The sequence below is a fragment of the Oncorhynchus mykiss genome, chromosome 8 (assembly GCF_057628025.1).
Source record: "Oncorhynchus mykiss isolate SJ-2025 chromosome 8, ASM5762802v1, whole genome shotgun sequence".
NCBI lineage: Eukaryota > Metazoa > Chordata > Actinopteri > Salmoniformes > Salmonidae > Oncorhynchus > Oncorhynchus mykiss.
The window spans coordinates 46889927-46898406 of NC_143029.1; the positions used below are offsets into that span (position 1 = coordinate 46889927).

Here is an 8480-nt window from a genome sequence, read left to right on the forward strand (position 1 = left end):
TTTTGAACAGTAGTGTATATCATGATGACGTTCATGTGCATTTTGTACTTCAATAAGGTTTTTTCTCGGTTGTTTGTGGGGGGTGTACATTTCTTTTCTCAAGGCCAGCTGAAGTTTGGGAGCTGACATGTATGCCCCTTGGTCTGAGATTTGTTAACGGTAGGGATTCTTCAATAAAATGTATCATTCAACGAGAGATGACTCATTTTCATGCACCCCTATTCATTGAGAAATACTGCACCAACCATCTTAGTTAGATGTAGAATTGCACGACTAAGATCTCATCAGTAAAAATGTTAAACTTAATGACAACTCAAGAAATCTTTCTTAGATTAAATCTGACTTTTTAGGAATTGTATACTGGCTACGGCATCTCAAAATGGACAAATAGTATTTGCTGCTTTTTTCTCATTTTTCAAGAGAAGGTATTTTAAGGGAGTTTGAGCACACTCGTCTGGTTTGCCTCGTAGACTTCGGCTGGCCAAACTGAAGCATGCTGAGGCCTTTAGGGGGAGTGTATAAGTGTATATCAAAAAAAGTGAACTTCAAAAATATTGGTATGTTGGAGAAATAAAGCAAATATGAAGCAGTATGGATGCTACATTAAATAGACAAGCTTTTTGAACATATTAGCAAAAGTCTTAGGTCAAAACATGGCCGTTCTCAAGGAATTCCAAAACCATAATATAGAAAATATGGCCGTTTCCATGATTACTTTAGAGAGCAAAAACAACAGTTATGGATGTTAGTCTGAAATCATGAAATCTATCATGTAATTTGGAGTGTTTTTAAGAAGACAGCATAAGGCATAGTACCTGCATAATTACAGTTAGCCTTAATAGTATACACAGCCAGGCACCACACTCTAATAGGTTAGACCCAAAGATAAGTGTTTTTTTTTTTGTATAAAAAATAATCTGAAATATTGTAATGCAAATGAGGCATTTGCCTGTACTGCCAATCCACTTTCAGGACACTGGATGAAGCCTGTATATTTTGGGGTGCTCATTTGAAAAAGACACTCCAGGACTATTCAGTTTGTTGATTAGCACTCTTATCTTTCTATCTAAAAAACTTGTACTGCCATGTATCAGATCAATTTCAAAATACGTTTTCCAAGATAATCTTAGCTAGAACACATTTTCAAGATATCAACAATTGCGTCACTAAAAGTATGAAGAATATATTTCAGAACAAGCACATAAAATGTGGTGAATGCACAAGCTTCTGAAGCTAAGATATGATAATTCAATATCCATCACATCCACAACCATTATGGATCTCATAATGCTAAAAATGGATACTAAATTTCAAGAGAAACCAATAACAGACCATATAAAATGATGCTGATGATGAAAGAAAGTTGGCTTTACAGACAGTTTCAAGATCAGATGTAAGGTGCATGTTTTACAAACTTTTCCTAAAAACCGTTATGTACAGTTGAAGTCAGAAGTTTACATACACTTATGTTGGTCATTAACTCGTTTTTCAACCACTCCAAAATGTATTGTTAACAAACTATAGTTTTGGCAAGTCGGTTAGGATGTCTAATTTGTCCAACAATTGTTTACAGACAAATTATTTCACTTATAACTCACTGTATCACAATTCCAGTGGGTCAGAAGTTTACACACACGAAGTTGACTGTGCCTTTAACCTCTCTGAACCACCCATCCCGGATCCGGTATAATTGTCATCAGCAACGCTGAATAGCATAGCGCCACAGTCAAATAATATTACTAGAAAATATTCCTATTCATGAAATCACAAGTGCAATATTGCAAAACACAGTTTAGCCTTTTGTTAATCCACCTGTCGTCTCAGAATTTGGAATTATGCTTTACAGCGAAAGCAATACAAGCGTTTGTAAGTTGATCGATCGCTCGACAAAACAATAAGTACACTTAGCATAAGGTAACTTGGTTACGAAAATCAGAAAAGCAATCAAATTAATGGTTTACCTTTGACCTTCGGATGTTTTCACTCACGAGACTCCCAGTTAGACAGCAAATGTTCCTTTTGTTCCATAAAGATATTTTTTATATCCAAATACCTCCGTTAGTTTGGTGCGTTATGCCCAGGAATCCACCGGAAAGAGCGGTCATGACAACGCAGACCAAAATTCCAAATTATATCCATAATGTCCACAGAAAAATGTCAAATGTTTTTTATAATCAATCCTGATGGTGTTTTTCAAATATCTATTCGATAATATATCAACCGCGACAGTTGGCTTTTCACTAGGACCGGGAGTAACAATGGCCGCCTTTCTCTTTTGCGCACAACTCACTCTGAGAGCCCCCACCTTTCCACTTACGCAATGTGGTCGTTCACGCTCATTCTTCAAAATAAAAGCCTGAAACTATGTCTAACGGCTGTTGACACCTTAGGGAAGCCATAGAAAAAGGAATCTGGTTGATATCCCTTTAAATGGACAATAGGGATGCATAACAACAGAGGTTTCAAAAACAGGGGCACTTCCTGATTGGATTTTCCTCAGGTTTTAGCAAAAATATAACTTTGTCCATAATGACCATTTGTTATGTTTGGAGGAAAAAGGGGGATGCTTGCAAGCTGAAGAATACCATCCCAACCGTGAAGCACAGGGGTGGCAGCATCATGTTGAGGGAGTGCTTTGCTGCAGGAGGGACTGATGCACTTCACAAAATAGATGGCATCACAAGGATGGAATATTATGTGGATATATTGAAGCAACATCTCAAGACATCAGTCAGGAAGTTAAAGCTTGGTTGCAAATGGGTATTCCAAATGAACAATGACCCCAAGCATACTTCCAAAGTTGTGGCAAAATGGCTTAAGGACAACAAAGTTAAGGTATTGGAGTGGCCATCACAAAGCCCTGACCTCATTCCTATAGAAATGTTGTGGGCAGAACTGAAAAAGCGTGTGCGAGCAAGGAGGGCCACAAACCTGATTCAGTTACACCAGCTCTGTCATGAGGAATGGGCCAAAATTCACCCAACTTATTGTGGGAAGCTTGTGAAAGGCTACCTGAAACGTTTGACCCAAGTTAAACAATTTAAAGGCAATGCTACCAAATACTATTTGAGTGTATGTAAACTTCTGACGCACTGGGAATGTGATGAAAGAAATAAAAGCTGAAATAATGAATTCTCTCTCCTATTATTCCGACATTTCACATTCTTAAAATAAAGTGGTGATCCAAATTGACCTAAGACAGGTAATTTTTACTAGGATTAAATTTCAAGAATTGTGAAAAGAGTTTAAATGTACTTGGCTACGGTGTATGTAAACGTCCGACTTCCAACTTCAATGATCCCTTATTGATGTCATCTATTAAATCTACTTCAATCAGTGTAGATGAAGGGGAGGAGATGGGTTAAATAAGGATTTTTATGCCTTGAGACAGTTGAGACATGGATTGAGTATGTGCCAATCAGAGGGTGAATGGGCAAGGCAAAATATTTAAGTGCCTTTGAACGGGGGGTGTATAATAGTAGGTGCCAGGCGCACTGGTTTGAGTGTCAACTGCAACGCTTCTGGGTTTGTCACGCTCAATCGTTTCCCGTGTGTATCAAGAATGGTCCACCACCCAAAGGACATCCAGCCAACTTGACAACTGTGGGAATCATTGGAGTCAACATGGGCCAGCATCCCGGTGGAACGATTTCGACACCTTGTAGACCATGACCCGACAAATTGAGGCTGTTCTAAGGGCAAAAGGGGGTGCTACTCAGTATTAGGAAGTTGTTCCTAATGTTTTGTACACTCAGTGTAAATTGTATTCGCAAAGAAATGGGGAAATTATATTATTTTATATCACCACAGTTGCTCAGAAAGATTTTGTTAAAGTTAATAAAACAAGGTTATATCCTTTTTACAAAAGGTTTTATAAGATTGAAAAACAAATTAGGAAGAATCGTAAGACCATTCCTCGACGCATAATCTTTCTAGATAATTGATATCCTTTGTCTGCGCTTATGGACTACCATCTTCAATCAAACCATTTTCAATGGGGTTCAAGTCCAGAGACTTATTGCAGAATGTTGATATTTTTTTTTTTGTAGTCAATTGACCATTTCTTTGGATTTTGATGTGTACTTGTTTTTTTTTGGTGGAAGATCCACTGCGGCCAAGTTTCAGCCTACCTGGCAGAGGCAACCAGGTTTTAGACTAAAATGTCCTGGTACTGGGTAAAGTAAAAATAAAATGCCCTTGACCTTAACAAGGTCCCCTGGACCAGTGGAAGCAAATAAGCCCCATAACATCAAAGATTCACCACTATATTTTACAGTATGTACAAGGTACTTTTCTACGTGTGCATTCATGCCAGTGTTGTTTAGAAAATTCCAGGTGTTTACGTTTGTTGGATGACATGAAAATTGACCTCTTTGGCTATGCACACCAGTGGTGGGTTTGGTGTTGAAAGAAAGATACGTATGCAGAAAAGTACCTCATACTTACTGTAAAATATTGTGGGGGATCTTTGATGTTATGGGGCGGGGCTATTTTGCTTCCACTGGTCCTGGGGCTCTTAAAGTTAACGGCGTAATTAACTTTACCCAGTACTAGGATATTTTAGTCAAAAACCTGGTTGCCTCTGCCAGGAGGCTGTTTCAAAAAATAATATAATTTAATATAGCAATGTAATATACAATATAGTTAAGTATTTATTTTAAGAATGCCAATAATTTTGGATCTGACTGTATATATGTTTCTAATTCCTAATATTGAGTTACACCCCCCACCTTTGCCCTCAACAGCCTCAATTCGTCGGGGCATGGACTCTACAAGGTGTCAAACGTTCCACTGGGATGCTGGCCCATGTTAACTCCAAAGATTTCAGCAGTTGTCAAGTTGGCTGGATGTCCTTTGGGTAGTGGACCAATCTTGTGGGAAACTTTTGAGTGTGAAAAACACAGCAGTGTTGCAGCTCTTGACACACTCAAACTGGTGCGCCTGGCACCTACTACCATATCCCCCATTCAAATGCACTTAAATATTTTGTCTTGCCCATTCACCCTCTGAATGGCACACATACACAGTCCATATCTCAATTGTCTGCAAGGCTTAAAAATAATTCTTAAACCTGTATCTTCATCTACACAAATGGCGCAGAACGGCATCTCGGAACGCACAACTCGCCGGTCCTTGTCACGGATGGGCTGTTGCAGCAGATGACCACACCAGGTTCCACTCCTATCAGCTGAAAACCATAATCTGCCATAGTGGGCATGCGATCACCAACACTGGACAATTGAGTGGAAAAACATTGCCTGGTTTGACAAGTTCCTGTTTCATGTTGAGTCAGGATTTGGCGTAAGCAACATGAATCCATAACCCCATTAAGCCTGGTGTCAACGGTACATGCTGCTGGCAGTGGTATAATGGTGTTGGGAATGTTTTTCTGGCACATGTTAGGTCCCTTGATACCAATTGAGCAATGTGTCCATGCCCTGAAGAATTCAGGCTATTCTGGAGGAAAAGGGTTTTTTGACCTGGTACTAGATGGGTGTACTTAATAAACTGGCTGCTGAGTGTATGTGTAAATATAAAATCATCAAAATGTCATTTTGTGAATGTTGACATGAAAATACTTCCATAATACATTTCTGGTTTGATTAATTATGTAGGTCATAATATAATTGGTGTTTGTTTGCTTATAATATGCTTTGTTTTGTTTTTGAGAAGTACCAGTGGTCATCCTGGGAGGTGAAACCCATTTGAAGATTCACAACCCTGAGTGACTGCGTCTAAAGTTACGCAAGTGCTCACAGCAGCTGCCCCATCTAACCACGGGGAAGACTTACGACCACTGCATGTTCTTTATTCCTCCAATGAGAGCTCTGTATTCCTCAGCCTGTCACCCTCTACACACCTGCTTCATGTCCCGTCGCCTCTTCACTCAAGCTTCCAAACAATTATTTTTAAGAACTGAGTGCATACTGTTTTGTTTTTGTTGCCAGATATAAGTTCCTGATGTGCTTATTCTTGTACCTCTTGCTGATATGGTTAGAAGCTTCAAAATCAGTTCAGATTTGAAGACTGAGAAGTCCGCATGGGCAGTGTGTGCCAATTTCAAGTGTGGCTATAGGGCTGTTGAGCTCTAAGGATGGCACTTGAATATAAATAGATTACTCAGATTTTGTTTTTATTGATATTAAGCAAACTCCTTCGGACAGCTGTCAAGGGGGGAAATATAGACTACATAACCAACACAGCTGTGCCTGCATATGTCACGACTTCAGTTGGTAATTATATATGTCTGAATGCATGACTTTGGGAACTCAATGACAATGTTTTTTGATTTCTTCTTATGACTACCCTCTCTTCATCATAGGAAAGGAAGAAATTGTATACAGCACATGTTTTTAATCACTGGAAAGTGTTATACCGTTTGTTTTCTCAACTGACCATTTGGAAGTAGAAGGGCATTAGTAGAAGGGCCCGGAAGCTTCTTAGTAAACTTTCCACTTGGCTTTGCAAAATGTATCAACACATTTAAAAAAATGTCAAGGGGGGAAATACAGAATACATTTCCCATGAATTCATATTAGAGTTCAACACTGGTATCTTTTACACCACCTGGAAGTTTCATACTTTTAATCAAAATATCTGCATGGTATGTTTTCAAAGTGAACCGTCCCAAAGCTTTTTATGCAGAAGCAGACTAATGGAGTTTGTGCTCTTATCATGGTGAATGCACAAACAAACAGCTAACACAGAGGGAACCGTTTAATGTAGTTAACATACAGAAGTTGTGTTAGCATGAATTAATATAACTCCCACCACAATTTCCATTCACCATGACAAGACTATGAAAATGGCAATAAAACATGCTTCCTCGGACTATTACAGATCCCAGTTGTGTGTACATATCACCATGGAAATAACATGGGTAGGATGTAGATTGTACACTGAAATGTATATTTGATAACCTTTTATTAGGTTAACCTCTGAAAATGAATGTGTGTTGGCATGTAATGCTCTTAACTTGCATTCATAATTAGTGTATGCTGATGCATGGACCTGTAATCAAGAATTTCAATGCGATCAGTGGTAGATCCGCGTAATAGTGTGCTTAACATTTTAAAGTGATTTCCGATTGAGCCTGAAATACAGTTTACAGCACTTACCGTGCGTGATTGCAGTTTCCGTGAACATGGGAACATTGGCTTTTTATAAAAGGTGCATACTGTAGACAACAAAGCGCAATCGGATTGAATACCCACTAAAGAGAGTATAGTCTTCACTTTTATTTTTTATTTAACTTTTATTTAACTTGGCAAGTCAGTTAAGAACAAATTCTTATTTGCAATGACTGCCTACCCCGGCCTAACCCGGACGACGCTGGGCCAATTGTGCGCCGCCCTATGGAACTCCCAATCACGACCTGTTATGATACAGCTTGGAATCAAACCAGGGTCTGTAGTGGCAGCTCTAGCACTGAGACCGCTGCGCCACTCAATATAGTAAAATAATAAGGTTCACCATTCAAGACACCAAGTTCATTTCACAGTGGCAAGCCTGTGTGCATTTAGGAATTAATGGTTGGTTACCACGTTTGCTCAAGAATTACATTGCTTGTCAATTCAATTAAGCAATAATCTGTATCTAGCTTTATGAGTTATTGGTTTTACTCGTCTTTGTATTTAGTTTTGGATTAAAGTGAAAATTGTATGATTTGTTAATGATACCCACTAAAGAGAGTATAGTCTTCACTTTTATTTTTTATTTAACTTTTATTTAACTTGGCAAGTCAGTTAAGAACAAATTCTTATTTGCAATGACTGCCTACCCCGGCCTAACCCGGACGACGCTGGGCCAATTGTGCGCCGCCCTATGGAACTCCCAATCAAAAATAAAAGTGAAGACTATACTCTCTTTAGTGGGTATCATCATGTTCTGTTTTTGCATTTAATTCGATTTTAATAGAAATAAATTGCACATTGTTAAAGGGCCTTCTTTGGGAGGTGTGTAGAGTTTTTTTAATTCTTTTTTTTACATTCCAGTAGCACTTTACAGCACGTAATAAATGCACGTAGCATGATATTAATATAGATTTACAGTGGCTTTTGGAAATATTCATCCCCCTTGGAATTTCCCTTTGTTGTTGCCTTACAACCTGGAATTTAAGTAGATTTTTTAAATTTTTTTTGTATTTTGTATAATTTGATTTACACAACATCCCTACCACTTTGAAGCTGCAACATTTTTTATTGTGACACAAACAAGGAAAACAACTTGAGCGTGCATAACTATTCACCCCCCCACCGCTGCAAGTCTCTTGGGGTATGTCTATAAGCTTGGCACATCTTGCCACTGGGATTTTCGCCCATTCTTCAAGGCAAACCTGCTCCAGCTCCTTCAAGTTGGATGGGTTCCACTGGAGTACAGCAATCTTTAAGTCATACCACAGATTCTCAATTGGATTGAGGTCTGGGCTTTGACTAGGCCATCGAAGACATTGAAATGTTTCCCCTTAAACCACTCCAACT

The 8480-nt window shown here is 38.7% G+C and overlaps 1 protein-coding gene across 7 annotated transcripts in view; it reads left to right on the forward strand.

Annotated features, from left to right (window-relative positions):
- Positions 1–7943, forward strand: part of stard3nl (STARD3 N-terminal like) — a 34551-nt gene extending 26608 nt beyond the window's left edge. Inside the window, exons 9-10 of one of the 7 annotated variants that reach the window (XR_016482384.1) lie at positions 104–159; positions 5101–7943. The gene's annotated coding sequence lies outside the window, so the exon portion shown is untranslated. The remainder of the gene's footprint in view (positions 1–103; positions 160–5100) is intronic. The other 6 variants (XR_002474455.3, XR_016482385.1, XR_002474458.3 and 3 more) reach the window with 6 other exon arrangements.
- Positions 7944–8480: the final 537 nt, after the last annotated feature.